At 38.8% G+C, this 18,287-nt stretch overlaps 1 long non-coding RNA gene across 7 annotated transcripts in view; it reads left to right on the top strand.

Moving 5' to 3' along the window:
- LOC309634816 overlaps positions 1-18,287 on the top strand; it is a 385,422-nt gene that overhangs the window by 853 nt on the left and 366,282 nt on the right. For 5 of the 7 annotated variants that reach the window (XR_014248434.1, XR_014248435.1, XR_014248436.1 and 2 more), the window contains exon 2: positions 893-1,025. This is a non-coding gene — a long non-coding RNA (uncharacterized lncRNA). Of the gene's footprint in view, positions 1-892; positions 17,768-18,287 lie in introns of those variants that run through there. The other 2 variants (XR_014248439.1, XR_014248440.1) reach the window with 2 other exon arrangements.

Here is an 18,287-nt window from a genome sequence, read left to right as displayed (position 1 = left end):
CTCTTTGAACTTGGGAAGATTCTCACAGAAGAGAGAAAGCTACTGGGACTGTCTCCAAATATGTAAAAACTCATCACGTAACATAGATTTGTTTCATGTGGTCTCAAGAGATGCAGACTTGAGAGAAACAGATTTCAGATCCTGAAAAGAAGATCCCCTTCTAGCACTCGCCAGAGAAGGTGTCTGCTTTAGGTTACATGGCTGCCTTGACCCCTGGATTTGACTTTAAGTAGATTCTGAAGGCTTACTTAATAGGAACTAGGTGCAGGGGAACCAGGCATCAAGAGAAGAATTCGTTGATGGTTTTGTTAAAGGTGTTTACAACCTTGAGAGTCAATCAGTTCATGGTTCCAGCCTTAGAATTTACAGGTTAGCTATGAGACAAGTCAAATGCATGAAAAGGTAAAAAATGCAAGGAGGCTATATGATAATGAGAGGTACTAACAATAAGTTCTAGGAGTTTACATGACAGATTGTTCTCATCACAGTTTCAGAGACTTAGGGGACAAGAAGGAAATCGAAAATAGACTGCTTAGAACTGCCCTGTCCAGTAGGGTAGCCACTAGCCAAATATGAATATTTATACTTGAAATGTGGCTGGTCCAAATTGAGACATGCAGTAAGTGTGAAATAACACACCAGATTTCAAAGACTTAGTACAAAGAAAAAATGTAAAATAGCTTAATTCTTATATTGATGACATGTTGAAATATTTGGTAGATATTGGGTTAGTATATTAAAATTAATTTCACTTATTTTCACTTTTTTAATTTGGCTACTAGAAAAATTTTAAATTACATAAGTCGCTTGTATCTTGTTCTATTAGATAATCCTGACCTAGAAGGAAATATACTTCATTGAACTCTGAGAACTATCTTTGTACCCTTTGTAGTCCTTGGGGGATTTTCCAAAACGTTAATGGAAGGACAGTCTGATGACAAGATTCCTCATGAAGAGGAGGAAGACTGTCCATAAAATATGCCATGAGCAAAGACAAGGAAACAAGACTGCAGATGCATTCTGTGGTGAGTAACCTGTTTGTCTATAGTGGAAGGTTCTTATTAGAAGGTAGTGACAAGTCAAAATTGGCTAGAAACTGGTCTGTAAGGAGAGACTCAATTTTGAATTTAGTTCTATAGGCAATCGGGATTTGGCAGTTACCAACTGGGATTGTAAGATTATCTTGGCAATACTGAGTATAGTGGGTTGAAATTAATGGGTGGTTGGGCAACCAATTAAAACTCATTGTACTTAAAAATGTATTATACCAAAAAATGTTCCAGAGAGGGTTGATTTAAATAAATTATAGCACATCTGTAAAGTGGAATCAATTGATGTGGAAACATATCAAGATATACAATTGAGTAAATAGTTTACAAAACAATATATATACAATATGACCCCATATATGAAAAATTATATATGTATGTGTATGTAACTAGATCATTTGACTAAAATTACCTTAATTATTCCAAAATTGTCTCAAAACCAAAATCTCAGGGTGGGGTATTTTCAGTGGCTCAACAAAGTCATCCATGTTTTTGGCTCTTTCATGTCTGTGTTCCATCATATTAGCAAATTAGCCTTTCAGTCTCAGCCTTTGTCACCTCATGGGTTGTTGGGATGGGTTAATAAGCTCCAGACTCATTTCCAGCCCATCAGTCTCTTAGTATCTCAGTATGTAAGACCCCTAGGTCTGCCCAGCTCATTAGTGTCCCACAGCCTTAGCTTATAGGCCTTTTTTGGTTTTACCTATTCTCAGTGCAATGTCCTGCCGTCTTCCCTACCCCTGCTTGCAACATTGGGTCTTAAAAGTCCATCTTTGATGGACCCCAGTGCAGTTCCTTACCTGGAACTGACACTTAACTGCTGGGGGATACCGAATAATAAAAGACTCAATTCTAAAATAAGCCTCCCTAAACTTTTTAATGAACTGAGTTGGGAAGGAAAAAAAGATCACTACCATGGCAGACTGTTGGTTGCCTACCCAACCACCATTTTTGTCCTCTTCCTCACTTAATAAAATGAATCTGTTAGAGTTCCAAAGAATTAAAGAAATGTGAGCTCCTCCCATTACCCTGGTAGTAATTCTATCTCCCTTTGAATAAGAATGTTGTAGAGGTGGTCACAAATCCAAGGGATAGTCAGCTAGGGAGGATTCTGCAATATGTTTTATTCAAATGGCAAAATATATGCTTATAAAATATAGAGAGTTGTTCTTGGGTTTCTGTTCAAGATGGTGAACTTGGCATATCATCTGCCAACTATTCTTTCCTAGACACTACTGAAATAAAAATGTAGAAGTAGAAAAACCAAAGAGTAAATAAAAGAATAAAGATATGTGTGTTTTTATGTATGTGCTTATGTTAAGGAGAGGACAGTAGGTAGAGAAGGGGAGGAAAGTAAATGAAATTTCAACAATTTCCTGGATAACAAAGCTAATAGTAGTGATTTGACTAGTAATAACACCCAAAACCAATGCCCAAAAAAATATAGTGAAGACGCTACCAAAGAGTTGGTTGGGAGCATGGCAGAGGGCAGAAGTGAGAATAAGGGCTGAAAATGGAGATAACATTCTAAATATGGTACAAGTGAATCAGTCACAATACACATTTCCTTCTCTCATCCATGCACACTGAGAGCAGACAAAGACACATCAGCCACCAGACAAAAACAGAAACCAAAAAGACCCCAAAGTCTCCTCCAAGTTAATCGCACAAATAGTAGAGAAGAAGTGAAAACTTTTATGTTGACAACACAGAGCAAAACCACTATTGTTCTGGCATTCAGAGCCAGCATTCAGAGAGCCAGCTAGCTACTTGCCTACCCATCCTAAAGTGAAACCTGATATTTGGCATTTCTGGCCCTGCCCTGGCCATTTATTCACAATTTCCACACAGGAGAAAGAACTGGAAGACGTCCTACTTACTAAAAGCAAAGGAAAACCACATCAATGACCAGCTCTTTTTATGTAGGAACATACAATGAAGAATCAACAGGCAAATCAGGAAAATCACCATTCTGAAAGAGAAAGACAAAGAAAAACAGAGTAACTAACTGCAAAGGAAGCCATTAAAATTCATTAAATAAAAAAGGACATTTTTTAAAATCACTCCGATTTATATACTCCAGTATTCAGAATATATTGGATTTATAAGATACAAACCAAATATTCTGAAAAAAGAGCAACCAAAGAATAAAATAGAGTTCCAAGACACTAAAAACATGATTACTTAAATAAAAAATTCATTGGAAGTATTGGAGATAAAAATCAAGGAAATCTAGAACATAAGATATAAAGACATAAACAGAAAATATGAAAAAAGATAAAAGTCATGGCGAGCCAGTCCAACCAGCCAATTCAATCAGTAGAAGAGAAAGAGATTTTTTTTAAGTGAGGAAAAAAAAAATCAAGAATAAAAACTATGAATAATAATAATAAACCTGCAAATTTTCCAAACATAAAAAAACGTTTTACCAACAAAGGAATAAAAATAAGACCTACTCAGCAGCACTGGATCTAGAAGACAATTACAGAATATTTTCAAAGTTTTAATGGTAGATATTTTTCAGTCTAGAGTTCTGTACTCATTCAAATTATCAATTAACTACAAGAGCAAAGTAAAGATATTTTCAGTCAGCAAGGATGGAGAACCACAGAACACTTTCCTCCGGTATGATCTTTTAGAAAGTTACTTGACCATATACTCCAGCAAAATAAGGGCAAAAACCAAGAGGAAACCATGGAATTCTGGAAAAGGTGTATCAATCCTAGAAAAAGGCAAAGAAAAAAATCATGGAAGAGGGCTGTGCATCGTCTAGAGAGGAAGCAGTGTAGATGGGAGCACAAAGCTGAAGGGTTCAAGGAGCAAGTCTTAGAGGAGGAAATGCTGGGGCGGGGGCAGGGATGGGTAGAGGGGGCATTCAGTAGAATAGATGGTAAGGCAGGGGATTTGAAAAAAATGAAGTTGTAGTAAATCAAACGGTGCAAGGATAAAATGTAGACAGGGGTAGTTCCTTAAAAGAAATTCAGAAAAGGTATTATCAGGAAAAGGATCAAAACAAACTGTATCCATTATACCTAGGATTGGGAGGAAGAAAGAGAGCTAGAAAAGGAGGAGAGTGATCAAAGAGATAAGTGATAAGCAAAGATATATAGAATTATTTTTTTTTTTAAAGTCATCAACAAGGTTAATTGCTGCTCAAAGTCAAGGAGAGTAGAGACTGAATAAATGTCCTTGGAGATTTAGGTGACTGATGAATTGGAATCACTTTTAGTTACCTGATAAAGATGGAATCATATGGAAATGTAAGCGAGTAAATGAGAAGTGGGAAAATGAAAACACTGATGATAATCATTTTTGTCTAAAAAAGCAAGGCAATACATGAAGAAGTATTAGGGTCTGAGAGAGACTTTTGTCTGTGTGTGTTTTTAAGATAGAAGAGGAGGGGCAAGGATTGATAAAGGGAAAGAACCTATAAGAAAGAGATTAGCTAAGTAAGGAAATAAGGAGGTAAAGGCAGACAAGGATGCACTGAAGACCATGGGTGAGGTTTTTATTTTGGTAGAAGGACGTTTTTCTGTGAGATAGGAGAGAAGAAGTAGAAGATGCTTGAATATACTAGAGTAAGCTCAAGGTATTGAAGTATGTATAGCTATAACAATTTCCAAGTTGAACATACGAAATGGAAGTTATGCATCTTTTAGCAGCCTTGAAATTATGAATTGTTCAGTGGATGAATATTTTTAACTATTTCTTATAAGATAATAAGATACATTAAATTTTCATAAAATATTACAAAATACAGACAAAAGCCAATTTCAAGGATGCAGTCAAGGTTAGGTATTAAAAAGCAACACCACTCAAAGTCAATATAAAATATGCAATGAAAACTACTATTCACCCAGTTCTTATTGACTGTTTTAACTTGATATCCAATTGGTTGCCCAAATGCCAGGTGATACCCCGTGGTCAGTGTGAGAATGCATTTGAGTATATGTTTGTGTGTGTGAATGGGACCTTGGGGAAAAAAGATTAGAGGCAGTTAGCTTCAAAACTAATTTTTAACTAGTCTTTTGATAGCAGAAGCTAGGTCTGGTTGTCTTATACAAGCAAATGATCCACCCAAAGTTTGGGGCTGAAACATGTTTATTCCTTAAAGTACTGTGTGGGAAGGGAAGAATCATTCTGTGCTAACTGTTGCCATTCTATGATTACCCCCATGGATAAGGTGGGACTATATATAATGAGACCCAGAATAACAGTAGCTTAAACAATAGACATCTCATATACAGGATGCATGGGTGATCCTAGAATGTTGTACTTTCTTTCTCGATTTATTCATCCAGGGACACATGCACCTTCTCGTTGCTCTGCGGTTTCTAGGATGTTGTCCTCATTTAATAGTCCAAGATGACTCACAGTCATGACCATATTCCAAGTAGCAGTCCTAAGGAAGAGGAGGAACCAAAGGGCATCCCTTGGGAAACTGAAAGTATACCTTTCACTCACAGTCACATGGCCATACTGAGTTGCAAGGGAAGCTGGGAAATGTAGTATTTATTTCAGGCAACCCTGTACTAAGTTAAATAATCAGGAGGTAGGAAATATTTGGAGACAAATGTTTCACCCAGAATGCTTTTCCTTCTCAATTAAAGCAAATATACTGGTATTAAACAGATAAGAATAGCCTCTCTCCCTGGTGGCGCAGTGGTTGAGAATCTGCCTGCCAATGCAGGGCACACGGGTTCGAGCCCTGGTCTGGGAGGATCCCACATGCCGCGGAGCAACTAGGCCCGTGAGCCACAATTACTGAGCCTGCGCGTCTGGAGCCTGTGCTCCGCAACAAGTGAGGCCGCGATAGTGAGAGGCCCGCGCACCGTGATGAAGAGTGGCCCCCACTTGCCGCAACTAGAGAAAGCCCTCGTGCAGAAACGAAGACCCAACACAGCCATAAATAAAAATAAATTAAAAAAAAAAAAAAAAAAGAATAGCCTCTCTTCCCTTCTTATCAGAACTGAGCCAAAAGGAACAGAAGAAAATGTCAAGAATAACTTTTATCTCTTTCTAACACATAAAAAGTGAGCTAGTAAAAAATGGCAAAATGAAATCCTGAATAGTAATTACTTTAAGGATTAATTTTTCCTGAAGTGTAACCTATTCTTAAGCATGTTCAATGTGGTCAAAGTGAAGTTTTCATTCATTCTACCCACAAGAAATTAAGCATATACCACAAAGTCCACACTTTGCTAAGCAGTGTGAAACATTCCAAAGAAAAACGTGATATGATCTCTAGTCTCAGGGAACTTAGAGGAATTTACAGTTTGGGTAGAAGACAAATTTAACACTCAAGACTCTTCAAGAACAATTAAGTGCAGAGTTTCGTGATACTTACTTTATGAGTGCAAAAGGAATTCAAAGTAAAGGTAGGCCACCTCTGGATACAAGACATTAAAAACCTTTGTGGAAATAGTGAAAACTGAACTGGGCATATAAGAATAGGTAGAACAAAATGTTTCATATGCAAAATTATAAAAGGTTTATTTGTAGGATTAATCCTAGAGAATAAACACATACTGAATTTTAAAGTGCAAGCTGTTGCTGATGGTAGCCTAAAGGCTAAGAATGACTATTTGGTCATCTATTAACAAGTGCCATTTCTGTTTTTTGCTTTATGTTGTATCCACAAGTACTAACAGAATGCCTGACACATATTAGACCCCAAGTATCTGTTAAATAAATACAATTTTTCTTTTACCCTCAGTGTTTCTTTTATTATGTGACAAAGGACACATATTAGACACCAAGTATCTATTAAATAAATACAATTTTTCTTTTACCCTCAGTGTTTCTTTTATTATGTGACAAAGGACTTCACATTTTTCTATTGAGGTATAGCTTTTTTGAAAAATTGAAATGTACCGGTGTACAAATCTTAACTGTACAGTGCCATATACCACCTCATGTAACTACTACCCAAATCAAGTTATAGAACATTTCTAACTCTCCCAGATATTCTTATGACCCTCCCAGTCAGCACTCAAATCCCCTGACCCCACCGCAGCCACCCCAAAGAAGCCACTATTCTGATATCTATAAACATAGATTATATTCCTAGTTTTAAAATTCATATAAATAAAATAATATATCACGCAACATTTTTTCAGGTTTTTGCTACCTTGGTCTTAATTTGTGAGGCTTGTTGGTACTTGAAAGAGAGATTTCCACCCTCCATTTTAAAGTCTTTTCTTATGGGAAAACCCTGGAAAAGTATGGAAAAGGTGTTTATTAGGTAGTAATATACATTAGAGTTGTCATTGGTCTTTGAACTTCAAAGACAGGTTGTGCTTACTTTAAGTGTAGGCAAGGCCAGCGTAACTCCATCCTGCACTATTATAGTACAGCTTGGTAGTTCCAAAATGACAGTCAAGTTAACTTGCTGTGACTTTTTTATTCAGACAAATCTGGAAATCCCCTATGAGAAGTTTAGGTCAACTACAAAGTTAGAGGCACCATCCTTATACAAAACCACCCTCACTTCTGACACCAACTGCAAGTTTGCAGGGGTATGGGTGGGGGGGTCCCCAAACTACCTCAGTTTCAATAATTTGCTAGAAAGACTCATAAAACTCACTGAAAGCTGTTATACTCATGGTTGTGTTTTATTAAAGAGAAAGGATACAGATTAAGATTAGTCAAAAGCAGACACACATAGAGCAGAGTCCAGGAGGGTTTCAAATGCAGAGTTTCAGTTGTCTTCTAGCCATGGAGTCAGGACATGGTACTGTTCCAACACTGATGTGTGACAACATGCACAGTGTACTGCCAATCAGGGAGGCTCACCTGAGGTTGGTGTCCAGAGGTTCTGGGGGGGGCCTTATTATGTAGGCTTGATTGATCGCCCAGTTGTTTAATCCCAGTTTCCAGGTCTATGGATACTTTGTGACTCAAAGCCCCCACCCTAACTCACACAGTTGGACCTTTGGAAGGGCCAGCCCCCAACCTAAGACTGTATGGGTGTGGCCAGTCCCCACCCTAGATCATATTGTTAGACAACCCAGTAGGACCCAAGGCCCTCAGGCAAACGGCAGATACTGTAAGACTGAGGGCAAAGGCCAGGCCTTCTCTTTGGGCGAGCCCCAATTCTTTACTACGTAACCCCTAAATCTTCACTTCTCTCACTGGAGAATTTGTTGTTTCTGAAACCTAAAGTTAAATTGGTTCTTCAGAATATTTTTTCTCAATGATTAATTTCATGAGTTTGTATTTTTAAGGATTCTGAATTATTATGAAGCATCTCAGCATATTTGACAAGAGAGTTAAGATTGGAGCAAGAGCACTAACATTTTCTTCCTCCTTAATTGTCCTATATATATAAATACGAGGATTCTACCAAGATTATGGACTTGTACTTTTGAAAGTTGGGCAACAGCTACACAATAAAACTGAGAGTTTTCCAGGAGCAATAATACCAGAGCTGACAATACTAAAACACAAGGCTGAATTAGCAACATTTCAGTGATTTTGAGGCTTGGGGATTGGGTAAGACTTCCCTAGAAAGAGTGTAAACTCCCAAAAACCTCCATAAAGAAGGGTGAAATTGTCTAAAATCGTCCCTATGTTTTGAACATTTTTTCTTTACATGAATGTGTTTAGGAATTGTCTCTGAGGAACTAATGCCATTATGGCTTAAAATGAAATTAAAAGATTTAAAGAGTTAAGGTGCCACTTATTGTTGATGTCAAATTTCTGTTTAAAATAATTTTTATTACTATTTTGATAGGTTTAGCTCTCTTCCTAGTTTAAGATGAGTTGTGATTTTTTTGTTCTTGTTAAGATATAGTAAGATACAAAACAAACTGAAACAGGCTGAAAACTGAAACACCACCTTAGCAGGACCAGAACAGTTAAAGTCAATCAAATCACAGGTCGGGCAGGCAGATATTATAGAGTCATTGGTCAGGAAGGGCAAGGTTCAAGTCATGCATAAGATTCCGATTTCAAAGGCTCAAGAGGCTCAGACTAAAAGCTATGTTTAGCTAACTCTATAGGTTGATTCAAAGGTTCATTCAGCCTTTCATTCAAGTGATATATTGTGTATTGAATACCTACTATGGGTCAGCAGACACAATAACAGAGAAGACAAACACTTGGCTTTTAGGGATGACAGCTAACATTCATTGCCCACCTATCTGCTCTTTTGCCAGGCATTGTGCTAATAAGCACTTCTTCCAGAACTCTATTATTCTCACTTTTATTATCTAGATTTCACAGGTAAGGAAATTGAGTCTCTAAGAGGTTGACAATCTGACTGAAAGAATGTGTCTAAAGGCCTCTTGGCGCATCCTCCAAAGCTGAACTTTCTTGCTAGCAAAAGGCCCTCGCGGGTTGCATAGCCTTCTCTTCTCTATCACTTTCAGTTTCTGTGCTGGATACAAGAGCCCCATCTTTTGGCAAGATGTGGAATTTCATAAAGGAGGACTTGACCTGGGGACCGATGACAAAGGTGTCAGGGGTTACCTCATTCCCTTCTTTATTGAATGGTTTATCATCTAGAATCCTAGTATTTTCTAGACCAGAAGAAGGGACTCATTTTGGTTACAGCTCTGTCTGTTGGTGTTTATGTTGCTATTATGCAGAAGAAAGATAGAAAAATAGGGACAGATAATTAATTTTAGTATTAGTACTTAAAATATATATCGAAGGTTGCTTAAAAATAAGTTCTTCATTTAAAATGTGATATGGATTTCATCAATTGAGTCATTTGAAAATTTAAAATCTAGGTACAATCAATGTACAATGATAAAAATTGTCTGCATGAACATAAAGCCTCAGATTTACACATCTCTGAACAGACCTGGTTATTTAACAACCCCTAAAGTGAATTTTACAAAATAAATTCTGACATATACGCTCTATGGGAGAATTTCTCTTGTTAAGCTTTCACAGAGACACAGCAAGAAATTATAAATACATATATAAGCAAAACAATTATAAACAACAATTTTTTATTAAGTGTGTAGCACCAATTATAGTGTTTCCTTTTATAAAAGCACAAAGAGTAAAATATCCTCTCATAGTTTGAAACTCTGGAAATAGACAACCATATCCTAAGTGTGTTGAGACCACGTCCTGCAGACATGAATGGGGGTTACTAATGCCCACAACTGACACAAGTGCCAGAAGCCATCTTTATCTGTTTAGCCATCTTCTAACCTAAATGAACCAATTCAACTTCCCACACTCCTCTGAGGAAGCCAACATCTAAGGTATTATTTTTATTTATTTAGTTATGTTTTTAAAGTGTTAACACAGAAATTTATTGAAACCCATTTATATAAAATTCATTTATGTGTTTTAAAGACCAAAAAATGTACATAGTCCTCAATATTCAGGCAATCAAATCCATTCTCAGAAGTGCTTTGCAAGAAGATGGACTTCGTTGCCCAGCCCCGCAAAAGATCCTTTTGTTTATACTCCTGAAGATGAGATCTCAAAACCGCTGCAAAGAGTGAAGAGATAATTAGCAAAGAACTCCTCCAGAATGTGATGCCTCATCATAGAGGTGCAGCGCAAGTGAGGCTTCAGAGGCGTGTGCGTGGAGGGCGGTGAGAAGAGCCAGGGGCCCAACGGGATGGCCCCACCTGCAATGCACAGCCAGCATGGCCTCCAGGGCCCCTTCCTCCTCTTCGCCTTCTGAGGCCGGCATCGCTTCTGGAGGTTCAGGCTCTGGAAGGGCATCTGTCACTTTACTAGAGTCTTGACCTGAGGGGTGACGAGCAATATTTACTAGAATTCTAATTGAATCTGCATACTGGAGCAAGCATAGCTTTTGACATAGCCAAAATGAAACGTTTTTTTCTCTCACAGTTCGTTTAAATTTTATTGGAATGGATTACTTGTTCCCGGAGGAAAACTCCCATGAGATTATAGTTTTATTGTTGTTGTTGTTGTTTACTTTTAGATAATGTAACTTTCCACTGTCATTTTAGATCACAAACGCTATTGTGATTCAGTAGACTATTTAATACTAGACTATTCACTAGAGTATAAAAATGAAAGTGAAGAATTGGATTTAGTGTAAATTCTTCTCCCTTCCACCAGTTTATTTAAGCCTACTTGGAGCCGAAGGCCTGAACTGAAGAAGTGGGGTGGGCCTTCTCTCTCCTTTCTCCGTATGGCAACATCCTCCCACCCCACTTAGCGCTGTCATTTCCAAGGACACACACATTCCTTACAAGTTGGGGGCTGAAAGGAGGTCAGGAGATGGAGGAAATTTCTTGCTTGGCTACAGAGCCTGGTGGTTTCCCTCTCTGATTTTAAAAGCAGGGACCCTGGCAGGTCCTGATTAAAGGCAAATGATTAAAGCCGGCTCTTTCTGTTGGGGGGCACTTTTGAGGACTCTGAAGGTTCTCAACTAGATGCTCCCAACTCCTGCAGTCCCCTGACTGATGCATCTTTCCTTCCTCAGGCCCTGGGAAGCCCGCTGTGCACCTATACTTTCATTTTGAGGGGAACCTCTTTCTCCTCCAGATGGCTTTATTGGACAGACCCCAAGATGACCCACTCTAGCTCTCTTCTCCCTGGCTTACGCCCCTTGCCCTGATAAGTTTTGGGAGTGAAGGCCAGTCCTAAAGCAGCGGCACTCTTCTGGCTCCACCAAGTAGTCAGTCATGCTCTTAGCCTCTAAATTTCCTGGGGTGGAAGTGGAATCACATCTCAGTGTACAGTACACTTAAGCATTTTGGGACATCAGTACACTAGTTCTTTGCATTTTCCAAGTGCAGAAAACACATTTCAAAGCTCTCCTCTGGTCCCCTGTCAGTAACCCCACTAGATGTGAGATTGGAAGGTCATACTCTATTCCCTGCAGGGGGGTAGGTGCCTACAACATAGTTGGCAGTTCTCTAAAGAAGCTTCTTTACTTTCTGTGACACTTCTTTATATCCTAAATCTGGTGAAGGCTCAGAGAATCATGTAACAGTTTCTTTTTTTGTTTTTTTAACAAGTATTTATTAGGAGAAAAAAGTACAGTACATGTGGATAGATACACGGGCAGACTCAGAGAGAGAGTCCCATGTAATAGTTTCTTGAACACATTTCCTTTGTAAACCTGCCTATGGAGAGGAGACGGTATCTCATACTCACTTGGGTATCCTGTCATCTGTTGGTGCTTCAGTAGAAACTATGCCAGAAAGAATCCCATTTTGAGATCCTCTTAGAAATAGAAGCACAAAGAATAAGGACACGTTATAGAACCTAGGTGTGAGCAGCATTAGTACACATCAGACCAGGGTCTGAATATTTCTTAAATTTGTGTTGTTTTTTCCTCATCTCTATTACCACCATCTCTGTTCAAAACTTCATAATCTCTTACTAGTACTGTTGCAGTCACTTGTCTCTGCCTTGGGTTTTACCCCTGTCAAATCTCTTCTTCATAATACCACCAGATTGTTTGACCTAAAATGCAAGTATTACCTTGTCACTGATCTGCATTAAATCTTTCAAAATCTTCCAGTAGCCTTGCCCTAGAAGCATGCTTCTCAAATATTAGAGTGCATACAAATGATCCGTGGATCTTGTTAAAATGCAGATTCTAATTGAGTAGGTTTGGAATGTGGCCCCCACTTCTACATTTTTAAAAAGCTCTGAGGTAATGCTGCTGCTTCTCCAAAAACCACACTTTGAGTACCAAGGCCTTAGAGTTTTGGCTTCTTAGTTGTGCCATTCAAAGACTTAACTGAACGTACCTGATTTTATTTCTTATCTCTCCGTATGGCCACCATTTATATTTCTCAGAAAAAAATTGTTGTTTCCTGTCTGATGGCTGCTGTAACAAATTACCACAAACTGGGTGACTTAAAACAACAGATATTTTTTTCTCTCACAGTTCTGGGGGCCAGAAATCTGAAATCAAGCTGTCAACAGGGCTCTGCTCCCTCCAAAGGCTTTGAGGGAAAATCAGTTCCTTGTCTCTTCCACCTGCTGGTGGCTACAGGAGTTCCTTGGCTTGCAGCCTCATGGCTCCAATCTCATTGCCTCCCCCTCTTAGGTCTCAAAACCCTCTCTGCCTCATATCTATAGGAATGCATGTGATTGCATTTAGGGCCCATGCAGATATTTTATGCATGAGCCCTAAATCCTTAATTTAATCACATCTTTTGCCATATAAGACAGTGTCCCCAGGTTCTGAGGGTTAGGATGTGGACATGTCTCTTTGGGGAGTCTCTATTCAACCTACTACATGCCTCTTTTTAGAGCACATGGCACCCTGTGAATCATAGCTGTATTGGAGGTTTGTTATGTGTCAGACTAGTAGCATTTTACTTATGTAATAAAAATATGACTATACCCTTTGAGCAGCCTTTTCTCTTGCACCCAGCCCACTCTGAGAACAGACTCAACTTCTTCTGGCATTCCCTGCAAAAGCAAGTCCAACTTCAAAAACATTGGCTACTAATGTAAATGTTATGAAGTTTTCTTTGGGAAATGTACCTTGCACACAACAGAGCAAACTTTAAGCAATCTTCTTAATTAGATATCTCTGTTCATCTCTCATTTCAAAATCTCATTCTTCATCCATACAGACTCTAGATCTTGTCTTCATCTCTCCCTTTGCCTACACTGATTCCCAAGTCCCTTTATTGTAATGGGACATTTTGTTACAGTACCCCTCAGTAAAACAGAATTATTAAAGCTATAAGCTTTAATTCATTTCTTTAGACTTAAATTCCTTCATTTATTTTAATCATCAACAACAACCCTAGGGGTAAGATTTTATAGAGATATAATAATAACTTACCTAATGTCATATAGTAGTAAGTAGTAGTACTAGATTCCAATCCAGATTTTCTGGTGCCAAAGTCTATGATTTTAACCATTATTTAAAATAATGGTTAATTTTGACATCATATTGAGATATCTATTCTGTGCTTGGCTTCTAGACAAATGTTTCCAAAGAGGAATCTCTCACTCTGGATCCCCTAGAAGAACTAATGAATCAGAACCTCCGGGAACTGGGCCAGGTCCTACATTTTTAACAACCTCTCGGGCAGTTCTTATGCAGTCACTTAAAGAATAAAGCCTGTGGTTGATTTCTCTTTGTGGTTATTTATCTTGTCATCAGTAACTTGCATAGTGCCAAGTTCAGGGCAAGTATAAAAGTAAGTGTGTTGAGTTAAACCAAATTGACTTGGGGCTCTTCCTAACACTGTTCAGTGAAAACTGCTTTCAGTACCTGAGGTGGAAATGAACTTCCAAGTGAAGGTTAAGTGCATTAGCTGTACGATTTTGAAGGAATCAAGACAGAAAACTTACAGGTTGTGAGGTACTTGGAAATCTTGAAATGTATCGTGCTTGTATGGTATTAAATCTAAGTGAAACTTCAGTTAATCTCAGAGTTTGGACCTCTGTGCTAGTTGCATTTTTGAATGACCTTCACTCCAAAAGAGGCTATATCCAAAGGGCACTCACTCTCTTTTCCCATATCTTTTCTCATTAGCAAATTACCGTCAGGGAGGTGGGTCTGCAGAAGAGCTCTGCTCACATGGTCTGGATAAGGAAACGATATTTTTCAATAAATTACTCCCTCCACAGGAGAAAAATAAGCACTAAATTCACAGTGTGAGGCCTCCTAAATTGTGGACTATAGGTCATAACTCAAGAAATAACACATTTCATTAAGAAAGAACCTGATGAAACAGCTGAGTGAAGCATCACAGGTTCAAACTCTTCCCACCTCCGCATTCCTTCCTCCACCAACCTGAAAACCAGATCTAATTATATTTCCTCCTTTGGGGTTCAGAAATAGTATGGGCAGACCATCACACCTTCCCATACAGTAATATACCAGTAAGGTACATGGGTGTCATATTTTCTGAACCCTTGAATTTCTTTTTTTTTTGACCCTTTAAAAAATATTTTATTTTTTAAGAACAATTTTAGGTTTACAACAAAATTAAGAGGAAGCTATGGAGATTTCCCATAGACCTCCTGACCCCACGCATTCATAGCCTTCCTCATGATCAACATCACTCATGAGAAAGTAAAATTTTTTTACCAAGAATGAACCTCCACTGACACATCACAATCACCCAAAGTCCATAGTTTACCTTAGAGTTCACCCTTGGTGTACATTCTACAGGTTTGGACAATAGTATAATGATGTATATCTATCATGATAATATCATACAGAGTATTTTCACTGCCCTAACAATCCTCTGTGCTCTACCTATTCATCTCTCTTCCTGCTATGCCCTTACAACCACTGATCTTTTTTACTGTCTCCATAGTTTTGCCTTTTCCAGAGTGTCACGTGGTCGGAATCATAGTATATAGGCTTTTCAGATTGGCTTATTTAGTAATATGCATTCAAGTTTCTTTCATGTCTTTTCATGAGCTTGATAGCTCATTTCTTTTTTATAACATTTTTATTTTTTAATTAATTAATTTATTTTTTATATTTATTTTTGGCTGTGTTGGGTCTTCATTTCTGTGTGAGGGCTTTCTCTAGTTGCGGCAAGTGGGGGCCACTCTTCATCGCGGTGCGCAGGCCTCTCACTATCACGGCCTCTCTTGTTGCGGAGCACAGGCTCCAGACGCGCAGGCTCAGTAGTTGTGGCTCACGGGCCTAGTTGCTCCACGGCATGTGGGATCCTCCCAGATCAGGGCTTGAACCCGTGTCCCCTGCATTGGCAGGCAGATCCTCAACCACCGCGCCACCAGGGAAGCCCTCATTTCTTTTTAATGCTGAATAATATTCTATTGTCTGGATGTACCATAGTTTATTTATTTATTTACCTACTGAAGGACATCTTGGTTGCTTCCAAATTTTGGCAATTATGAATAAAGCTGCTATAAAAACCCTGCATATCAGGTTCTTGTGTGGACATAAATTTTCAATTCCTTTGGGTAAATACCAAGGAGCGAGATTGTCAGATCGTGTGGTAAGAGTGTATTTAGTTTTGTAAGAAACCACCAAACTATCTTCCAAAGTGGCTGTACCACTTTGCATTCCCACCAGTAACGTTACCAGAGCTCCTGTTGCTCCACATCCTCACCAGCCTTTGTTGTCAGTGTTCAGGAGTTTGGCCATTCTAATAGGTGTGTAATGGTATCCCATTGTTGTTTCAATTTGCATTTCCCTGATGACATGCTGTGGAGCAACTTTTCACACACTTATTTACCATCTGTGTATCTTCTTTGGTGAGATGTCTATTAAGATTTCTGGCCCATTTTTTAATCAAGTTGTTTGTTTTTTTACTGTTGAGTTTTAACAGTTCTTTGTATATTTTGGGTAACAGTCCTTTACCAGATGTGTCTTTTGCAAATATTTTCTCCCAGTCTGTGACTTCTCATTCTCTTGACATTGTCTTTCACAGAAGTCTTTAATTTTAGTGAAGTCCAGCTTGTTAATTATTTCTTTCATGAGTTGTCTTTGGTGTTGTATCTAAAAAGGCATCACCACACCCAGCATCATGTAGATTTCCTCCTTTGTTATCTTCTAGGAGTTTTATAGTTTTGCATTTTACATTTAGGTCTGTGATCCATTTTGAGCTAACTTTTGTGATGGTGTAAGGTCTGTGCCGAGGTTCATTTTTTCACGTGTGGATGTCCAGTTGTTCCAGCTCCATCTGTTGAAACACTATCTTTGTCCCATTGTATTGCCTTTGCTCCTTTGTCAAAGATCAGTTGACTGCATTTATGGGGGTCTATTTCTGGGCTATTTGACCATGGTTTTTATGAAAGAAACAGAATTACAGTCTTAACTGCTCAGCCTCCCATAGCTTCCATTGTCCATTGCCTTGGACAGTTGCTGAATAGAGTCAAACCTGAAAGTGGGTACCAATTCACTTTTCATGTCTGCAAGATTCTGTAAAACTCATCATTCCAGTCAAGTTTAACGGAAGCCTGGCTAGCTTCTTCAGCGTCTAATTAGGCACAAGAGAATCAAAGGGCAACAACCAGTCATTGTTTAGCAGGAAGGAAAGGGAAAAAGAATTGTTGCTGCTGCTTTTTGAACTTGCAAAACTTCTATCTTTAGTTGACTCAAGACTGGTGGGCCCAGCTGTGGGTGCCTAACACTACGGGCTTTTGGTCCAACTCAGAGTTTAGTCGCAGAGTGAAATTAGGAATACTGTGCTGAGCCCCCAGGTTGCCAGTTCAGTGCGTCTTCTCCCTGTGCACTCTGCATCCCCCTGCTACGTTCATGGACTGCCTTTGCTGACTCATCTGCTTCTTGTGCTAGACTGTGGGGAGCTCTTTGTTGCTGAGTCTGTCTTTTTCTCTGTATCCCCATGACTAGCATTACGACTAGTACATAATACACAATTCAGGTTTTTAAAAGTTGAATACTTTCTTTTAACCTCTAAACAACTTCTAGTGCCTTTCATTGACGTTAGGAGCTGTGAATATAGAAAAATATAGTACCATCTGTAGTGGAGGAAGCCTATCTTGGTGGTTAAGAGCATGACCTCCAGTGCCGTACTGCCTGGGTTCATACCCAAATCTGCCTCCTATTAATCATGTCACCTTGAGCAAGTTCCTCGAGTGCTCTGTGCCTCAGTTTCTCACCTATAAAATGGGGATAACAACAGTATCCATCTCATAGAGTTGTTGTGAGAATTAAATGAGTTAATATATATATATGTAAAGTGCTTGGAACAATGCCTGGCACATTAATAAGTGTTATCTGTTATTATCGTGATTATTATGATTATTATCGTTATTATTATTCAAATAAATTGGTGGAGAGCAAACCCTTGAATTTCTAATTTTATTTATTTATTTATTTATTTATGGCTGTGTTGGGTCTTCGTTTCTGTGCGAGGGCTTTCTCTAGTTGTGGCAAGCGGGGGCCACTCTTCATCGCGGTGCGCGGGCCTCTCACTATTGCGGCCTCTCTTGTTGCGGAGCACAGGCTCCAGACGCGCAGGCTCAGTAATTGTGGCTCACGGGCCCATTTGCTCCGCGGCATGTGGGATCTTCCCAGACCAGGGCTCGAACCCGTGTCCTCTGCATTGGCAGGCAGATTCTCAACCTGTGCGCCACCAGGGAAGCCCCTATAACCCTTGAATTTCTAAGATGTTTTTTGGTTGCTTTCAAATGAAAGACAACATTCCCAGGTTTTAAAGTCTTTGGTTTAAAAAAAAAAAAAAAGGTCTGTTTACTCAAAACTTAAAATGTTTCCCCTGTCTTCTAACATTTATTGTTTAGTAGAGGAAACTGGAGCAATCCCATTGCCCCTTTCATGCAAAGAAAGCATTTTTCCTCATACATTTTTGCCCA

This window comes from Balaenoptera borealis (assembly GCF_965194805.1).
Source record: "Balaenoptera borealis genome assembly, chromosome: 9".
Classification (NCBI taxonomy): Eukaryota; Metazoa; Chordata; class Mammalia; order Artiodactyla; family Balaenopteridae; genus Balaenoptera; species Balaenoptera borealis.
Note: the sequence above shows the minus strand (reverse complement) of the source record. Positions and strands in the feature narration are given on the sequence as shown.